The sequence below is a fragment of the Lipotes vexillifer genome, unplaced genomic scaffold, assembly GCF_000442215.2.
Source record: "Lipotes vexillifer unplaced genomic scaffold, Lipotes_vexillifer_v1.1 scaffold584, whole genome shotgun sequence".
Lineage (NCBI taxonomy): Eukaryota > Metazoa > Chordata > Mammalia > Artiodactyla > Lipotidae > Lipotes > Lipotes vexillifer.
Window position 1 is genome coordinate 3,488,183 of NW_006783036.1, and position 21,709 is coordinate 3,509,891.

Below are 21,709 nucleotides of genomic sequence, written 5' to 3' on the forward strand. Positions count from 1 at the left end.
GAAAGAGAAGCCAGTGAGCAAGGAAGATGGTGAGAAGCTACAGGGGTTCATTTGGATGGCTTTTATTTTCCCTGTGTCTGTGATGGGAGAGGAACTCAACCCCGCCACTCCTTGGTATGGGAGCTCCTCTGATGCAGGAAGGGGTCACCGACCTTGGTTTTGCATCTCCATTGCCCAGCACCAGATATTCCACAGAGTAGTGGGCAAGGAAAGAACAGACAACTCTGAATAGCAGAGGTGGACCCTGAAAGTACCCTCGTCCTCCTGGATAAAGTGATATGCATCCCTACTAGCCTCCTGGATCTCTAGAGACGTGGGTGAGCCCACTTTCCCCACCCAGCCTCCCGACCCCAGATGGCTGGTGGCTGGTGGCCCTTCTCACTTCCCCAGGCAACGCTCCCCTCCCTCACCTGTCCACCGGTTCTGTCGCTCTTTCAACGGCACATCGATACATCCACCCGTGCACTCCTCTGTCTCACAAACTCACCCCTTCAGGCACACATTTACTTCTCTGCTACTCATCCTTGCCTTGACTCACCCACACATCCTTGCAGACACTCAACCTTAAGCACACATGTGCTGGCATCAGTCCCGTGTGGAGCCCGAGGCTGCCCGAGGGGCAACCTCAGTGTTCCTGCCTCCCAGGAGCTCAAAGGATGGGAGAAGACAGACACGATCCACACACCAATACGTGATGATGGAGGTATGCCACGTGCTAGGATTTCAGGCTTCCATGATCTCTAGTCCAGAAACAGTACGGAGTTTCAGCTACTGCAGAGCGGGGCTAGAGCACAGAAAGCAGATGGGTGATTTGTTCCTCCCAAAGATTAGGACACAGGGGTGGAAAAGCTACATAGAGGAGATGGTGATAAATCCCACTCATATCTTAGCATTTGGAAGGGGATACCCAGGAAGAAGGGGAAGAAACAGATACCTCCTCAGCTTAATAACTACAGAGGGCAGAGTGAGGACAATACTACTTCACTGCTTTACCACACAGGAATTTAGACGTAGGCATGTTTTGTTTTGTTTTGTTTTAACTGAGGCATAAGCACTAACAGACTTAGAAACTGGTTGTGTACCTCCTAAATCAGCAAAAAAAAAATTTTTAAGAGAAATGTAGTCTATATAATATACTAAAAGATAGCAGGGAAGAAAGAAAGGGTGAAAAAAAGAAATCAAGCATTAAGTGCAGTTTTTTTAAGTCCAAACAAGACAATCCAGAAAAAAATGTAAATGAGTTAAACGCCCTTAAAAGAGGGAGTTTTCAAGTCAAAAATCTTTAAAGCCAACTGTATGTTGTCTATTTGAAGCACACTTTCAATCAATTAACTCAAAAAAACTCAAATCCCAGGGATGGGCCTCAATTTTCGTGCATTTGCCTCTCAGGGAGCTCACACAATCACGCGTTGACATCTGAAAAAACTACGGAATTTATACAGCAGCTGATGGCCACCAATCAACTCCCTATCAACGGCATCCTCAGTTTTGTATACACAGCAATTTGTTCAATTTGTTTCTGCAATTCCTTAAACATCTCATTGCAGAGGCTTTCAAAGGGTATTCTTAGGGGTACCTGGGGCCCCCTGTCACTGTCAGGATGGTGCCCACAGCTCAAGGTCTCCACCCAGCTCCAAAGAGGGCAGCTTTGATTTGATCTATTTTACTTAGTGAGCTTCTGGGTAATATTTGGTCTGAATAAAAGGCTTGGCTGCACTTGAAAACCAGTGTTTAATTACATTTTGCTCTTATTGTTTTATAAAGATAAGTGGGAAACGGAAAAATAAAATCGCTGTTACCAGTGGTAAGAACATAGATCTCATATATACTTAAGAAATGAAGACAAAGATCGAGACCATTAGGCGAACCTAATGTGGCCAGTCCTCAGCCTCAATAATTGAATTTAAGGCAGTCAACTACGTGTTTGGAAAGAACGAAATTAAAGAACATCCGTGGAATGCTAGAAATTGCCTGGGAAGGTACAGAATGTTGAGCTCTCGAAGAGCAGAATTCTTTGGAACATGCAAGTCTCTGGTTCAACTTTCAAACAACACTTTGCCTTGAATACAGACTTCCAGAAACAATTATATGAGAAAGCAGGGTTACCTAACTCGGGAACACAAATGAAAATAAAGCAGAGGTGCTTCTGAATTTCAAGTACCCAAGAGCAAAGTCATTAAGCAGGTTGAAGAAAACCACCTCTCAGAGACAGAAGGTACCATCCACAGCAACGACATTCACAAACATTTACATTAGGAATAAAATAGCATCCAAAAATGGGGAAACAGAAACAGTGTCCAGAGCCCTCTCAGTCATAAAGACATCAAATAGCAAAAAGTAAGTGAGAAACATATCTCAAATCGAGAGGCAAGTAACATTGTACTTAGAAAATGAGAAATAAAGATGCTTACTTCATCAATATTAGTATACACTGTCCTAAAAGCTCTAACCAATACAATAAAACAAAAAATAGATAAATGTTATAAACTATTAGAATGACATTTAAATTATGGTTATTTACAATTACTTAATTCTTTACTAAGAAAATCCAAAAGAGTCAACTGAAAAGCTAGTAAAACTAAATGTCTTTACATCAAAATCTGTATCCTATAAACAAGATGTACACCTTACTTTTAAAGGCCCATGAAACATTCACAAAATTAATTAAAGAAAGCACAAAGAAGACATCCATAAGTTCCCCAAAGTAGAATTTGTGTGTCCACATTCTCTAAATGCAATGAAGTATGACCACAATTGAATAAAAAAGCATAAGCAACAATACAGAACCCAAATAAAGTAGAAATTAATTTAAAAAGTAAGCTCTACTTTTGCATATTTAATTCAGATAATCGTTTCTTCTAAGAACTAGAAGAAATGAAAAGCATAATTACAAGAAGAAATGAAAAGCATAATTATAAAAATTTTTAAATATTGAAAAGACTACATATTAAAACTTATGACAGGCAGTCAAAATTGCAACCAGAGGCAAATTCATACTACGAAATGGCTTCACTATTAAAGAAGAATAACATAAGGGGACATATGAACAGATCCATAAAACAAGGAAAGCAGAAGGAAGGGATCAATAAAGATAAAAGCAGATATTGGTGAATTTGAACACACACAAAAACAGTTGAATTCATAAACTATTCCCAAGAACTGATTCTTTGAAAAACCTCTAAAATATACACTCCTCTACCTCACCTAATAAAAAAAGAGATAAAGTACACATATACAAAATTAAGAATGAAAAAAATGATAAAATCACAGAAATAGATAAAATTTTATTATAAAAATACTATTTGTAATTCTATGCTAAGAAATATTTAAATCTCAGAAAAATAGATCATTTTCTAGGATTAGCTTTAAAAGAATCATGGACCACTCGCTATGTGCCAGACTCAGTGCAAGATACTTTATCTCTTTAATTCTCACAGTGGCCCTCTTAGCTACAGGCTCTCATTAACCATTTAACAAGTGAGGAAACTAAGAATTAGGGACAAGACATAGTTCTCCCGAGGTCACATGAAAAATGACAGAGCAAGAATTTGAACCCAAGTTGTCTGATTCCAGGGCCTGCACATGTAAACACTGAGCTATATTAGGAAAAGAAGCAAACATTCTAAAGATTTCGAAAATCTAAAGGATCCAATAAATACAGAAGAAATAGGAAAAGTTGCCAGAATTATCCCAGGAGAGTTATATGGCTGAGTTCTTTCAAGCTTTCATGAAATAGATCATTTAAATGATGTATATATGGTACAGAATACAGAAAAAGGTGGATGGTTCCCTAATTCATTTTACAAAGTCAGCATAACTTTGAAATCAAATGAACAAAAAATTAATTTGAGATACTAGCGGACCAAATCATGTAGTATATTAAAAGGCCAGTATACCACGACCAGGTAGAATTTGATCCAAACATGTTTCAAAGTTATGAAACATTATTATAATTCATTGCATCAACAGGTCAATGGAGAAAAACAACACCAATATCTCTATAGATATCAAAAAAGTATTTCATAAAATTCTAACCCATTCCTGATTTTAATCGTACATGAAATAGAAATAAATACTTAATTAGCATTATAAAAACATACAGCCTTAAAAAAAGTATCTGTTATCACACTTAACATGAACCAGAAATGAGACAAAGTTTTCTGTTATCAACAATTTAATGTTTTGGAAGATCTAGCCAATACTCTAAGACAAGGAAGAGAAATAGAAGAGATAACATTTAAAAAAATTTGCTATAATTGTATAGATATGAATGACTCTTTACCTAGAAATTCCAAAACATTCAACTAAAAACTTGTAGAACATACGAGAGAATTCAATGAGATAGCCAAAACAGTACATACATAATCTCTTCCCTACATACCAGTAACAACCAGTCAGAAAATATAAGAAAACATTCACAATAGAAGCAGTACTCAATTCCTTGAAATAAACTTGGTGACAAATTGTGAATTGTCAAATTTGACAAATTGTGAATATATATATTAAACTGCAGAATATGTAAAGCCACAGTATCAAAAAATACCAATTCTCTTTAATTTACAATTTTATAAAATTCCACAGAACATCTATAAAGCATGTTTTTAACTTCATCATGTTACTAAAATTCACCTGGAAGAATAAACAAATGAGACTAAACAAGAAAATCCTGAAACATAAGAATGAAGGAAGACTATCGCTATCAAATAATAATACATATTATAACTATACAATATATTATAACAAAGTAATACTAGGGTAAGAATAGACAGATTAATGGCGTACTAGAAAGCCACAATGAGAACCAAAAACTATAAAAGTATCCAACATGTGGTAAAAGTGGAAATGAAGGATATAGTTGTTTCTCACAATAATTAAAGGATTACAGATTCAATATAAAAAGAAATCACGAAAGAACTAGGAAAAAATAAAAGTGACTAATTATATGAGCTTCTAAGCAAGAAGAAACTATAAGAACAAATTAGTGATAGATTTTTAGAACATAAAATTTTTTTAAATAAAAAAGTTGAAAGCTCCATGAACAAAATGGAATGGCAAATGAAAAATGGAGCGGGGGGCGGGGGCGGGGATGTTGGTAATATAGGATGGAAAAAGAGTTACTATTCTTATTTTGAAAGGTATTATAAAATAAAAATAAAAGATACACCAGTAGAGAAAAATAGGAAACTGACTTTCAGTTCCATATGGTGAATTACATATAAATATTCACCTGCTCTCTCTCCTGAAACTGCGCTAAATGAAAGTGAAGGGATTTTCATTTGGAGCATGAGTACACAGGGAAGAGGACAAGAAGATAGGGGAGTGGTAACTGATTCAGAGCTGGGAACACTAGACTGGCAGTGAGGAAAGATGAAATAAAGGCCAGGGTATGCCATGGAACCCACTGAAGTCTCAGGACTTGGCAGTACCAGGTGCCTCCAGGAACACCTGGGCCTAAATAAGATGAATTGGCTAAAAGTCTGTTAAAGAGGAAGACAGAGCCCCAGATCTTCACCCATTAGGCAAAGCCTTCCCTAACTGTGAGAGAAGACTGAAAATGTATTACATGCAGAAAGCAAAGCAGAGATGACTGGAGCAGAGATGCATGCCCAGTTGAGGGCAAGAGTCCTAAATTTTAAAAAGAAGAAAGCAAAGCTTTGCAAGTTGAATGCTGAGACCACCCAGTCTTCCTCCACAAATCTCCCAGAGCACTGGCAGCTAGTAATACTCTAGACCAGAAACTGAAAAACTTTCCTTGGAGCATCTAAAAGAAAAAAACATAAAAATGCTGAAACCTGGGTTCCCCAATAAAAAAGACCAGTTAGTTCACTCTGCAGTAAAGCCCATAGTTTACAAGGCCCAGCCACATACTGAGAACTTCCAAATAGCTCATTAGTGTATTTGGATGCGTGCATTACAGATGTGTATCTATATCATCTATATCTATATATCTATCTATATGACCAGAGAGTTGAGAAAAGCACCTAACGTGGAAGTTACAGACTCACTTGGAAGGAGGAAGAGACAAAAAAAAAAAAAAAAAAAAAAGCTTGGAGACTCTGTAAGAGAAAGAAAATTTCAGAAAACCTATTATTAATATTTTCAGAAATATCAAAGAAGCAATTACATCCATGAAACAAAATGCTATAAAATACTGTTTAGGGTATAATAAAAAAAAAAACCCTTGAATATCAGAGATTGCAGAAGTGAAAATAGGTTAAAAGAAGAAGACAGAGAAATCTCTCAGGAAGAGAACAAAGAGGTGAAGAGATGAAAATCAGAGGACAAATACGTGAAGAGCAGAGAACCAGTCAAAGAGATCCAACATACAAACAATATAGGTTCAAGAAAGAGAAAAGTGATAGGAGGACATTGTCCAAGGAATCGTTTAAGAAAAAGTTTCACAACTGAAGGACACATATTTTCAGATCAAAAGGGCCTGGAAAAATGGATGAATGTAGATCCACATCAAGACGCACACACATGAAATTCAAAGAACAAGAAGACAATAAGAAAACACTGCAAGTTCCAGAAAGGGAGGAGGAAAAAAAAGATCACAGGCAAGGGATGAGGAATCAAAAAGTTTTCAGACTTCTGGTCAACAGCACTGGAAGCCAGAAAGCAATTATTTATGCTTTCCAAATCTGAAGGGGAAAAAAGTTACTAACTAGAATTCTATTCCCAGACAAGCCATCAACATCAGTGTGGACTAGACATTTTCCTTTTCAGATGTGAAAGGTCTCCAAAAATTTACCTCCCATGAACCCTTTCTCAGGAAACTGCTAGAGGATGCATTCTAGCTAAACAAGGGAGTTAACCAAAAAAGAGGATAACACGGGATTTACAAAATCAGGGATCCAACCAAGGAGAGATGGTCAAGGGAATCCCCAGGTAGAGAATGAGGAGATCCCAAGATAAGGGCAGGAAGCCCAAAGATGAGCCAATCCAGAAGAGAACAGGCAAGGAGGCTCCAGGAAGAGATTTCTTCGAAAAGATAAAACACATTAAATAAAAACAAAAAATACTAATGTGTTTGAATGTCTTGAGAGGCTGGGGATAAATTTGTGACAAGTTCATTAAAAACTAACCAACCAATCAAAGAGAGAAGGAAAAAAAGAAACAAACAAAAACCAAGACAATTATTACCTCCAGAGAAAACAAAAAGTTGTAAGGAGAAGTGAACGAACATCAGGCCGTTGTTCCGCTATCAAGAGTATTTACACTGTTAAAATAATGTAAACACTGAATATTGATCAAACCAAAAATGTGAGCTAAATATATTGAAAGGATGGGACAGAGAGGTCTTCCTGTGTGTGGTGAGGCCAAGGGCATTTGTGGAAGAGAATTAAGTCTTCATCTTCTGTGGTTGAAAAGTCAAGATAATGCTTAAGCTAAAAAAATTTTTTTGAGAACTAGAAAAATCAGAATGTTACTTAGAAAAATGGTTGTAAATGTCAAGAGACACAGTTAAAAGAGTTAAAAGCTGTTGCTTCTGTGGAGCAGGATATGGGATTGGAGTGGAGAAGGCTGATGCTTCTACAGAATTTTGTAAAACTGTTTGATGCTTAAAATGATGTATGTGCATGACTTCAACAAAAATAAAACTCAATGAAAAATGCAAAGAACCTGAAATGACAACTCAGATACAAAGCACCAATAAAGATATGGGAGGAAATGCTCTTATCGCAGGCAATGAAAATGAGAAGAACGAAATATTGCATTTTGACAAATTGGCAAATGTTTAAAAACTTTGATAATTCCCAGAGAAACAGTCACTTCTTAAGCTAATTGTGAGAATGTAAGTTGGTACAAAGAAGGGCAATTTGGCCATAAAATGCTCACACCTTTTGACATGGCCATTCCACTTTCAGAATGCACTGCAGGAAACTGAAAGATGAAAAAACAAAGTTGTTCAGCCCAACTTACACCATCCAACTTTTAAAAATCATGTAAATATCTGACAAGAGCAGGTCAATTAAATTAATTATGCTTTAGTCATTTGCTAGGACACTAGGTAAAAAAATCACAAGACAGGAAATTACTTAAGGGCATGGGAAAATGTTCAGGATGTATAATTAGGTGAAAAATTAGGATGACTGTGATGAACCCAATTTACAATATAGAGACATATGTGTGTACACACACACACACACACACACACACACACACACACACACACACTTTTGCAATTTATAGGTGAAACCAAAAGACCAGAGGCTGGTCACCAAAATGCCAGCAGTGGTCATCTCTGAGCAGTGAGACTCTTGTTCTTTTTAGTATTTTACAAGTTTTCACAATAAACGTATTTCTTTTTTCTAGAATTATTACATGCAATAAAGTTCAGTTATCAGCTTAGTAACTTCTATGGGAAAAACTCACATGGCTCCCCCGCCTTCATTCTCCACTACAGAAATGAGTTCACAAAACACAATTATCTGCATAATTTATAAGAGACTCAGCGTGGGGCAGGGGTGTGAAGGTAACCCTGAGTCCAGCTCAAGCGGCCAACAAGGACTCTGGCGTCTGGTCAGCTGCAAAGTGACCACTTGGGTGGGACCAGAGATGAGGGCCAGGTGTCTGGGGTTGGGACCCTGCTGACCTCCCTTCTATGCTTGGGGTAGCTTCTGAGTGGCTTCATCCTTTACTCAGAGAAGCAGCTGCCAGAAATGGCCCAGCCTCTACCGGCCACTGCCCAGGTGGGCAGTGCGTGCATTCGGGCCCCTCAGAGGCCTTTCACGCGCGCTAGTATCGCCTCTAGTCTTTACCTTTTCTAGACCAAGCCTGGCCCTTAGTCCCGGGCGCACAAGCCTCTTAGAGTGTAACCAGGAAAAGCACAACTCACCCAGCGAAGCAAGGGCTCCACCCATTGGAAGGGTCCTCAGGAAGCCTTGTGCTCAAGCAACCACACCTCCACCGGCTCCGTGCGAACAACCTTCCAAGACAAGAGGGCCGAGTCACAAAACCACGTCCAACTGTGTGAGCACGTGTCTGACCCACAGAGTCTATCCCTGGACGGGTGGCTGGTTAATGGTGAGGCCAGCCCTGGGGACGTGGGGCCAGAGCAGAGGCAGCTCCCCGGCTCATTGTGAGACGAACGGGGCAGATCTGGGTCGGGGTGATAGGAGGTGTGAATGGGGGAAGGACAAGAAACTCAGGCTGGAGCAGGGCAGAGGGGAGGAAGGAGAGGGTGACCTCGGTTTCGGCCAGTTGGGACGTCTGTTGAGATAAACAACACAGGGGCCTGTGGGATTGGCCTAGGCGATTAGTGCCCTCGAACTTGCACCCGTCGAGTTAGCACTGTTGTTAGTATCACTGTCATTGTCTATTGTATCCAGGGATACACGGAATTGGACTGACGACAGTCTTCATCCCATGACACCAATCATCACTGGTCCATGAATGGCTCTTTTAGTTTATTCTTTTTAACTTTTTAAGGATTTAATGCTCATTCATAAACCCACCAGAGCTCCAACCCAGAGCTAGGACACTAACTGTAAGTTGCATCCCCCAGGGCTGGGTGGCCGTTCCGTAGAGCCCCAGGGTCATGGGGCTCCCCTCCAGTCCTGCCATTGGAGGCTGACACCCCCGACCCCGATGCTGGATTTGGGAGCCATGCCCCAGCTATTTACTCCCTGCTCTGATCTGTTCCAGCCACGCCATTCCTGGCCTGGGAACTAAGCGAGGCCAGGCTCTTGCTGCTGTGAAAGAAACAGGCTGATCTCAGACAAAGCCCCAGGTGGAGTTCTCCCTGAGGTCACAGAAGCCAGGGTCTGGGGGCAAGTGGGCACCAAGTGGGCTCTGGGGCAGGGGGCAGCTCGGGCGGGCCAAGGGTGGCCCTGCACCTGCTCCCCTGATGGTTGGAGGCTTGCGTTCAGTGTATTTTGAAGCATGCTGTTTGGGGCAATACTCAGGAGCGGAAGAGCATCTTCCAGAAGGTTCCCTGCAGGGCTTTTATGAAAGGTCACCACGCTCGCTGGTGGAGTCGGCCTGGAACATTTATTCAGCTCTTTCATCCTGATGAGCAAACCATAAATACGTGCTGCCCTCAGGACCCGACCCCTCGCACGAAAGGGGACACTGCCTCCGATCCCACAGGTGAGGACAGCAGACACCCAGGCTCTGCCCCCAGAGCACCCCTCTGGCTTCACTCTCTCCTACCCTACGACCCAGGGAGGGGACCAGTGCCGGGACTGCTGCGGGACCCAGGGGACCGGCCCTGGGCTCAGGCACAGAGCTGGGCTCATCACACTCATCTGAGCCTCGGTTTCCTTCTTTGCAAGGGGGTGCCAATGATGTGCCCCCCGTAGCACTGGGGGCTTCGGTGAGGTGCAAATGCAGCAGCACCTGCTGACTCAGCCAGCTCCCGGGGAGGGGCGGGAAGGGAAGGGAGAGCAGCTCCCAGGGCAGGGGGCAGGGAGGATGTGCAGAGGTGGGCTGGGGGTCCCCGAAGGGCCTCTCCCTCCCTTGTGTCTCCAACATCTGCCCAGCACTTTCTAGCTCATAAAACCCTTCCCTCTGTGTGCCCTGTCGCAGCCCAGAGAAGGGCTATCATATGGAGAGCCTCATCTTCCAGCCATCCCCGCCCTCACGTCCCCCAGTCTCCCTCCAAACCGGGGTCCCAGTGGCCCTCTCACTCCCTGTCTTCTGCGAAGGGAATGAGTCTCCTTTGGTGACCTCCCCGCCCTTCAAGCAGGGCTCCTTCAAAGTGTGACGAGCGCCTGCCAGCTGGATAAACAGGGCTCACGGCTTGCCGGGGTACTGAATATCTGGATATATGACCTGCAGATCAGCGGGGGTGTTTTGCGGGGAGGGAAGGGGGACCAGGCAGAGGGTCTGTATAGAGAGGAGGGGCATGAACAGGAGGAGGCAGGGGCCCAGAGATGCAGGGGGAGGCCAGGGGCAGAGGCAGCTGGACACATGGCCTTTGAGAAGTCTGAACGTGGGCCGGGGTTCCCCGGAGAACCCCACAGGAGGGGCCATCAGAAAATGAAGCCAGGAGCCCGGCAGCACCGGGGGTGGGCGGTGCAGCAGAAGTGAGCGGACAGCTGAGGCTGCAGCAGGAACACCTGTGCCCAGGCCCATCTTCCTCCCCGCTGGGCAGCTGCCAGCAGCTCAGGCCGATACCAGAAACATCTGCCACAGACAGGGTCCAGCCCCCACCAAGCTGCCGCACTGTCATCAAACCACGTGCTGAGAGGAGCCTCGGATCTCAGGGAAAAGAAAATAAAACTGGGGACTTCCCTGGTAGTCCAGTGGGTAAGACTCCACACTCCCAATGTAGGCCCAGGCTCGATTCCGGGTCAGGGAACTAGATCCCGCATGCATGCCGCAACTAAGAGTCCATGTGCCGCAACTGAGAAGCCCACATGCCACAACTAAGACCCAGCAAGCCAAAAGAAATAAATAAAATAATTAATAAATAAATATTGAAAAAAAGAAAAGAAAAGAAAAGAAAACTGGCCCCAAATTACAAGTGAGGCTCAAGGGCCTGGAAGGACAGAAGAGAGCGGGGTCAGGACCACAGTGAAATAGGGAGACATCTTTTATTTCTCCCCAGCCGGCAAGACATCACCCTTCTTCCAGGTCTTCAGATGGGGAAACTGAGGCCAGGCTGGGTGGCCACTGGCTCCAGCTCGAGTCTCAGATGCTGGAAGGACGAAACATCACCCTCTGTGAGGGTCCCTGGGGGATACTGAGGTCCCCTGCGAGCCTGGGAGGCCAGTGGAGGGAAGACATGAGGATGAAAAGGCAAGTGGGAGATTCCTCATGTGAGTGAGCACCTCTGAGGCTCTGGAAGGGCAGGGACAGGAGAAGAACCCATGGCACAGCACACACTCCACAGGGGTGGAGCTGCATGCAGGGGCCACGAGCTCTGGTCAGTGCACAGCTCTTAGCACTTCCGAGATGTTTGCAGAATAAATGAATGAAATTTACTTCCCTTTTACAGATGACGGGCATGGGACTTGGAGGGGCCTGGTGACTTCTCCAAGGGCACTCTCTGCTATCTTTCCTGGCAGAGAAAAGAACAAAGAAGTCAGAAGAGAACGAGAGACAACCGAATCACCTGTCCTTGGGGGCCAGTCCAGGGCCAGTGTCCACTCACCGAGGACAACAGGGACAGCAGGGACAGGGGCCACAGGGCGTGAACACTGAGAACTGATCTCCAGGGCTGTCTACCCCTGTGCCCCACTGCCACCGCTTCTGTGATCCTGAAGCCCGGCCTCAGGCTTTGCTCTGTGTGTTGGGTGCCCATTGAGGAAAAGCCCAGGGAGAGTGCAGGATGTGGAATCAGGACAGTCTGGCTGAACTGCAGCCCTGAGGGGACCCAGGGCACATCTCCACCCCTCCCCCCAGGCCCCAGTGTCCTTGTCTCCACAGTGAGGAATGGGTGCCACCCATCTCCAAGTGAGATGTGGAAACTTTGGGCTGTGAGAGCAGACACACTATAACGTCATTATTCTTCCTCCCCAATGTCAGGCCCACTGAGCTGCAGTGCACAGCCCCTCTGGGGCCTGCTCTCAAAGGGAAGGGGAGCCTCTGGTCGCCGTGGTCCCCCAAATGGGGCTGGATGGTCCCCGGGCCTGTCCCTGAGCATCTGTCTCCTCCAGGCCTGGGCCAAAGCCCTGCCTGGTCCCTGTAGCGCTCACACACTTGTCCCATTGATTTCAGGACCAGCTCAAACTCCCCTCTGGCTGCGGGACGGTTTGAGGCCTCCACTGAAAGTTTGAAAGAAGAGCTGATGAGGGTGACCCAGCCCGCTCAAGTTTCATCAGAGAAGCAAAACCAAACCGCGGAATTCTGTCTTGCAAAGCTTCAGCCTATTCAGTGACAGCTGAAGGTTTGTTTTCAATCTTCCCTTCCCTTCTTTGGGAGGAGGCCCCAGCGACCCCCACAAACCAGACTCAGCTCTGGCCAGTGGCCATGGGGTTTCAAATTTTGAAACGGGCCTTTTGCAAAATGTTCAGTTTCGAGCCCTGGTCCGATTGCCCACATCCTGTCCAAACTTCCTGGGGGAGCGAGATTTATTTAAGAAAGGAATAAAATCCCCATGTTCAGGCCATTGAGTGAAAACACGCTCCATCACAGGCAATTTCAAGGATTAAGTTTACATATCTCTTAATGAGTCACAGGCAGAAAGCAAAGTGGAATTGGCTGGAGGAGGAGGGCCGGCCTCGGTCCTGAGGAGGCGCTAGGCCTCAGCGCCAAGGACCCCGGTTCTCTGCCAGGGATGTAATCTGCCCCCCAGCACGGCCTCACAATCATTCTTCTGTGCATTCATTCATTCTTTGACTCAACCCATATTCTTACTGATGGATGAGCTACTCTGCACAGGTTCTGTACTGGAGAGTGGGGAGTCCGAGGCACCCAAGACCGAGCACCCCCAGTCGGGAAGCTCAAGGTCTGGTTGGGAAGGCAGATGCCTAACCAGATCACGGCCAAGCAACAGGACCAGTTTCCGCATGGAAGTCAAGTTCATGGCCGTGGAACAGTTCTGAGTGTGGGGGGACTCATCCCATCTGGAGGGGCAGGACAAGCCCTCTGGTGATTGAGCACCGTGGGGAGAGGGCTAAAGGGTGAGCTTGTGCAAAGGCACAGGGACACAGATGCACGCAAACTCGGGGGTGGGGGGATGGTCTGCTGGGTGATGCACGAGGTCAGGGAGCTTGTGGTGGGAGGTGTGATGGGAGGCCAAGTCATGAGGATCCTTGAGCATGAAGCCAAGGAGCCTGGACTTCACCCTGGGGCTTTGGGAACTCATGAGAGAGCTCTAAGGAGCAGAGGACTCTTTCTCAGTCATTCTAGAAGGATGCACAGGGCGGAAAGCAAGCTGGAGGAGGAGCCAGAAGACCAGTGGAGGCAGATGACAGCCCAAGGAGCCTGGACCAACATGGGGTGGTGGTGATGAGAACTGTAGACTCATGGGCTCCCTGGAGAGATGCTGAAGGGGGTGGACTGGAGTTGGAAGTAGAGGGAGGGAGGCATCAGGGATGGCGACTGAAACAACGTATGCCCATTTGCCGGGGGTGCTGTAGAACATTCTAGCAATGTCAGCGATAGCCAGTGTCCCAGGCAGCCATTTAGAGAAACTCAAAGAACTATGGTAGAGGGAAGCGAAAAGGTCAACATATATTCCATTCTACCCTCGGTTTGTCATTTGGCAACACATCTAAGAGAAATACTTGAAAGTTGACAGGGAAGATCAAACCCTGACACTCAACAGAACTTTCCTTAACAAGCACAGTGCTTGAGTGAATGTTGTGGTGGGCTGGCTGGTCACAACTGCCCAGGAAATGACCAGGCAGCAGCTGCACAAACTCCAAAGTACACTTGTCTCTCTTTCCTCCAAGGATGTCCGAAGACTCTGCTGACCTGATTGACCCCAGGGAGCCAAAGCCATCAGCCGGCTCCCACCAAGTCTATAGCTTTGTCCTCCTTTCAGTGGCCCCCCGGAACACAGGAGAGAAGCAGATTCAGCTTCTTATGAGGGTCAAGACCAGTCCAGCTGGCAGGTTAACAAAGCCCCGGGCACCTGGGCTTCATAGCACTGGTCACATGTGTAATCAGGTAATTTTGCCATGCAGAGTTGTTTAAAATCTATCTCCCACTCAAGACTTGACGCTCCACCAGGATAGAGATGGGATATGTCTTATTTCTTGCTATTTATCACCCAGCCTCTGGCACCATAGAAAAGGCCCAATATTTTTTGAGTAAATGAAAGAATGAATGATTAATTCGCCAAGCATTTCCAGATGCCCAGACCTTCTGCTGGGTGAGCATGACTCAAAAAGAAGACCCCGACTTCAAGAAGTTCATAGCCCTTTGGGAGAGACTGGTGGCTCATAATTTAACAATGTAATATGGGCTCTGCCAGTGGTACTGATGAAGGATGAATGAGTGAGGAAGGGCAAATTTGGACACAGGGATGTGGGAAGTCAAAGGAGGGGCAGGGGACTGTGGGAATGTGAGAGGCAGGTGACATCTGTGTTAGGCAGTGAGGGAAGCACACCTCGTTTACCCAGGAACTCTGGGGAAATGTGAGAACCTGATTCCCATATGTGTACACACTTGACAGCCGAATCTTAGCCTCTGGCCCAAAGGCATCAACGCTGACCATGCTGCTCACCCTCAGCATGCGGAAGGCCCACCTGCTACCCACACGGTCTGAACGCCTCTCCAGAGGGACTGGAGTTTGCCCAGATGGGAGAGAGTTGACCCAGAAGACTCAAAATTAGAGGCCCAGATGCCCACAGTTAAGAAGGGGGACTCTACCTGATTCAGGTGAATGGTTTGAGCGGCCATCAAATCCTTGCGCAGGAGATGGCTATATTCCAAGCCAGATCACCAAGTACCATCACCAAGTTCAAAGGAAGGATGCAAGACCAGGAGTGGGAGATGGAATCCAGGGTCAGGAGCTGGTCAAGACAAGAGAGGAAGAGTAGTGGTTGGTATTAGGTAAATAGTGGATACTGAATACGTAATTGCTGGGGGGAGGGAGGGAGGAATAGAAGGAGGGAGGGAAGGAGGACGGGAGGGAGGGAGAATCTTGGGCAAATGCCCCACACAGTGCAAAATTGTTGCCAACTCACATTTCTTGTTGTCTGTCCCTGGTAGAGGGTATGTTATGATGTCTTAAATGTGCATGGTCTGGGCTGGCCTGTCCCATCCAAACTGGTATTCTTCCAAAACTTAGTTGAACTCTCCATTCTTCTGGGACAGGGGAATTTGGGTACCACATCCATTTGGGAGCTTTTAAATGAATGCAGTTGACACCATCAATTACAGCTCCTTCAGGTAATTTCTGAGGCATCTCTTTCCTCTCTGGTACCATACTATTATGTATAGGATAGGTATTACGCCAGATAAGGGCCTTATAATAAGCTCCTGTTAGACAAGGTTAATTCTCACAACAATCCAGCCAGGTAGGTATCGTTATTCTCATCTAATAGGTGACACTGAGGCTGGAGGTCCGGAGTGCTTCCTGTCTAACCCAAAGTCCCACAGCTAGAAGCAGGATGAAAGACGAGGAGTGGCCCCCCTCACTGGAGGCATGAAAACAAGACTGGGTTATTTTCAATCTCCTGTCTTGGCAGAGGCCGGGGCAGCTTTCGGGAAGACCCAGGGCTTCCATTCCACCAGTCCATGCCAATGTTGCCCAAGGATGGGCCAAGGTCCAGGGCAGTCAGAACTGCCAGGATCCTGTCTCACTGTCTGGCACTGGCCACAGGAAGCTGGACTCAAGGGAGAATTTGCACTTGGGTAGGAGGATGCCACAGACCATCTGACACACAGCACACCTCCCTGCAGAAGAGCTCCCGGGCCGATCTGAGAAGGGCCATCCTGGTTCCACAAAAGCACATGTATTTTTAGCTATTCATTCATTCATTCAGCAGTAATTTACTGGGCGCCTCCTAGGCTCAGGCTGGGCAGGCCCTGGGGAGACAGAGAGGAATTTGACCCAGTTCTTGGCTCATGGAGCAGGTCAGTTTAATGGTGACATGTAAACAAATGCCCACGACGGAGTGGGATGGGTGTTCCGTGCGGTATTTAGAATGTGCTCTGAGGCTGGGGTGTGGCTGACTTTGGACTGGTCAGGGAAGGAAGCCCAGTGGGACCTCATCTACTCATTGCCTCACACACGGGTCACTGACTCATTCATTTACTGATTCGTTCATTTATTCACTCGTTCATTCATAGAGCACTTAATTTATTCTTGGATGACATATTCATTGACTCGTTGAATCACTCAATTATTATCCTTTTATTCAATGACTCTAAGATATTCATTCCTCCATCCATTTGCCTGTCCATTCCCTCATTAATTTGTCTCAGGCCTTGACTTACTTATCTAGTCATTAGTTAAATTATTCAACTTTGTCCTCTTTTCATTGGCTTCTTTATTCCCACACTCCTTTTTTGACTTATTCATCAATTAATTCATTTGGTTCCTCATTGACTCACTGGCTCACTCATTCTGTTCTTACGAATTAACTTTCACTAATCCATTTATTGATAAACTCATTCTGGAATCCACTTATTAATTCACCCATCTGGTTGCGTACTCATCTTTCTCTTATTGAGTCATTGAACAACTAGTCTTTCATTCATTCCCTCCTTCACTTACTCATTCATCACTCACCATCCACCTCTTGACATTTGTACCTACACATCGACTCATCCACTCACGAATTCATCATACACTTAAGTACTCATTGACTTAGTTACTCTACGCATTATCAATGTGTTCACTCATTTGTGTACCCCACATTTTCACTCCTTTTTTCCATTCCTTTGTTTACTCAAAGACTCATTCAGGGGCTTCCCTGGTGGTGCAGTGGTTTTGAATCCGCCTGCCAATGCAGGGGACACGGGTTCAAGCTCTGGTCCAGGAAGATCCCACATGCCGCGGGGCAACTAAGCCTATGTGCCACAACTACTGAGCCTGTGCTCTAGAGCCTGTGAGCCACAGCTACTGAAGCCCGTGCTCTGCAACAAGAGAAGCCACCACAGTGAGAAGCCCTCACACCGCAACAGAGTAGCCCCCACTTGCCACAACTAGAGAAAGCCGGCACGCAGCAACAAAGACCCAACACAGCCAAAAATAAAATAAATAAAATTTTAAAAAAAATTTATTTAAAAAAAGACTCATTCATTCACTTACTCGCTGCTTCATTCATTCATTATTTCATTCACCTTTTATTCAATGACTCATTCAACAAATGTATTACATGTGCTCTTTGTGCAGTGAGTAGAGGAGTGTGAGTCCTAACGCCCTAGACCTTACAGCCCAGGGAGGTGGTCATTGGCACAGGCATCTTCTCTTTTATAAAGCATCTGATACTTGAGACTGAGCTGAAGTCCTGCCATCTGTGCTTCTGGAAAGCCCATTTACTTGCCCTATTTATATTGAATTATTATATTTATCAGTAGGTCTCCACCTAATCCCAAAGAGCTACTTGATTGCTGGAACTAGATCAGATTTAGGTATGAATGCCATGACCAATACAGAGCCTGACACAGATTTGGATCAATACTTGTTGAGCTGAAATTAATACCTTAGTATCAGTTATTTTTGCACTCTCTCAGACACCAAGTGCCAGAAAATTTTAAAATATGGGGTACAGGGACCTCCTGCCATCACCTCCAATCATGTCATTAGTATTTGTTCCTGAGATAGGGTAAAAAAAAAAAATCCAGGTAAGCAGCATGCAAAAATATCCAAATTAGTTCAGTACAACATGAACTGCATACTACATACTATTAAAACAAACATTTTAAAAAGTGTTTTATTTTTATAAATGTCAGTGGTGGTGCAGAATTGTAATAATCATAACCCTTGTTTCAAAACACATTTCCATCACTGGCCCTCTTCTAATTTACTTTTTCATAGATTGATTTACTAAACAATAATAATAATGATAATAGTAACACCCAAGAACCCACTAAAATATGACAACAAAAACAACAAATATTTTAATATCTATGTCCCCCTTATAAACAGAGGTAACAGATTAAATCTTTTTGGTTAAATGGATCTCAGAGAAGTAAAATTGGGCCACTCATAATTCTTGTTTCATAAAATGTTATCACTGAAGTACTCTTGGTCATTTTAATTTTCTTTATATATGGATTTTCTCTTATTTATTAATTTAGTCAGGTACTCATTTTCAAAAGTAAAGTCAACAGCAAAGAATCCACTTCCAAACAAGAGGGTAAACTTTGACTATTACGTCTCCCTATATACTCCTTAAACAGAGTGGTAAAATAGCTGACTTGAGTTAAACAAATCCTTGTTTCATGAATAATCACATCATTGGTTAAGAGTGGCCATTGTGATTTTACTAGCATATTTATCTTTAATTTGTCCAATTATTTATTACCCAAGGAAAACGCAACCAACCCAAGAACAAGATCTTTGACTAAGCCTAGAATTCATCTATGCTCTTCTTACTCTAAGAGGTAGCAGTCTAAATCTATTTTTTAACAGAAATCTTTTTTTTTTTTGGTTTTGCAAAATGAATTAACGACGATTCTTGTCAGACAAAGTCTTATCATTGGTCCCTGCATAATCTTCTTTGATTTGTTCTATAGTTACATGAAGCCATCTATTCTTTTTAAAGAATATAGTCATCATCCATAAACAAAATGACCAAACCAAGAATAAAAACTTAATCTCTTACTTACCCTGATGTATACTCTCCTTGGCCACATAGGTAACAGTCAAGATCTTCATCAATAAATAATGACTAAAACAACCAAGGTGTGGCCCTTCTGGGGCACAAAGCAGATGGAAAAAAGAATAGCATGCACTGATCATTGGTTCATATTTTGCACTCTTTCATTTAGTTAACCATTTGCTTAATCGTAATTTTGTTTCCTTCATGAATCAAACATCTAGTAACCCACTTCAGACTAAAAGCTGAACATTGATTATGAAATACCTCTTTCTAGCTGCTTCCTACACCAAGTGGTAACAACTTTATGTATATGTTTTCTTATTGGGCCAACATATTTCAGAACTGAAGTAATTATATTCCTTATTTTATAACACATCCTAAAAATTGGTCTGTGTTTTGACCTCTCTTTCTTTTCTTTTGAATGTATTTGTTTATTGATCCATTCATTTATTCACTAATAGTATAAAACCAATATCTATGAACTAGATTCTCAAACTTTCCTGAGATCATTCCCAAAAAAGTCATACACTAGTTCTCTTTTTGCCATGGACCTCAGTGGTTCAAAAAATGATTGATCATAATTTTTATTCAGATGCATTCCATTCACATCATTGGTCCAGGTGTGGCCCTTCTGCATTTAATTTGAACAATTTTTAGATGTTACAATGAACAACCATGAAACTGTTGTCCTACTCAACAACTAGAGTACTGACTTCCTAAATAAGTAACAGCCTAGATCCTTATCAAGAGGGGGATGTTTAAATAATCAATGGGACAAACATAAAATGGGACATTTCAGTTTTGAAATGAATGGGAAAAGTTACGTTTTTTTCTTCTGCTTCATTTGTGCTAAATTGCATTAATCATAAACTTTGGCTCCTAACACATTCTCATTGTAGGTCTATGCATGGCATTTAATTTTAATTACATTTATTCTTTTTTAATGATACAATGGAAACCCATGAGCTAAGCACCCAAACCAAGAAATTTATTACTTACATGACATGATATGCTCCTCCCCCGGAGGGATTAGGCAAAGATCTTCATGATTGGAGAATAATTTAATTAGTTATAGTTCATCCATCCTGTGGAATGTAAGATGCTGACAAATGAAAAGGCCTGGATTGGGGTTTTAATTTAGTGAACATGAGGTAACCATGACAACAATTAATTGTAAACAATGATTTATGCCACATTCTTATCTCTGCTTCATGAATGGACCTCCATTTTATTAATTAATGTATTCAGTTATTCATTTTAATAACACAATAAGCACCTGTAAATGAACATCCAATATAAGAAGAACTATGAGTGTTGCAGACAAGAGACTCTAGGTCCCTTACCCACAGAGCTAAGAAGTCAGAACTTCATTTTTTTTTAAATTGGGGTATAGCTCTTTTACAACGTTGTGTTAGTTTCTACTATACAGCGAAGTGAGGTAGAATTCCCTGTGCTACGCAGCAGGTTCTCATGAGTTATCTATTTTATACATATTAGTGTATATATGGCAATCCCAATCTCCCAATTCATCCCACAACCCCCTTACCCCCCTTGGTGTTCATACGTTTGTAGAACTTCATTTTTTAAAAGGTGTCTGTTGTGCTGAATCAGATTCTTCACGAACCTTGGTTTATGACACAATCTTATCGTTGGTCCTTATGTGGCCTTCTTTGATTATATTCCATACTTTCTTTTTTTCAATTGTTCGATCTGCAAAAATCAGGAGTCACTATCGGACAGACAATCCATCTGCATGGTGCTCTGAGTGAAAACAGATCAGCTTGCTATATGATGGACTAAAATCCCACTACCCAAGATGTAAAGTAATGAGAGGAACAGCCACCAAATGTATTCCATACTTTTAAATTATACACTGAATATCCTAAATAAGTTATCCCAACAAAGACAAGAACTTGACCATTACTCACACTAAACCATGAAGGTCTTGATAATTACAAAATGATTATCCACTCATGTCCATTCTGTGAAGCACAAAGCAAATAGCACAAAAAAGGTGGGGGGAGGAAATGAATATGGATTCTTTTATAACTTTAAAAATGTTAAATAAAATATGACAGAATATCTTTTGGCCAAAAAGGCAAATATGCAAAATTCTCTCCACTGATTCGTGTTTTCCATTTGATTGACTTGCTATTTAGGTATTATTTCATTTCATTATTTATTTCTGTTTCTCTTAATTAAATAAACTAGAACTCACCACTGATCTAGACCAAGAACATTGACTATGACTATTCTCTGTCTAAATGACCTTCATCCCAAACAGGTAACACCTCCGATTTGTTTGTTTATTAATGAACCTCAGTGTCCTAGGATGATACTTAAAAATATATAGCTCAACAGTTGTACTGACTGGTTACATACTAATCCTTGATGTGTAATTCATTCTCAACTCTGGTCTTTTAAAATTTTGTGTACATATATAGGCATTTATCCATTTTTTGTAATACAGTGAACACCCATGAGCAAACTACCCACCCAAGGATGAGAACTTTGTGTACCACGTATACAGGTCTATA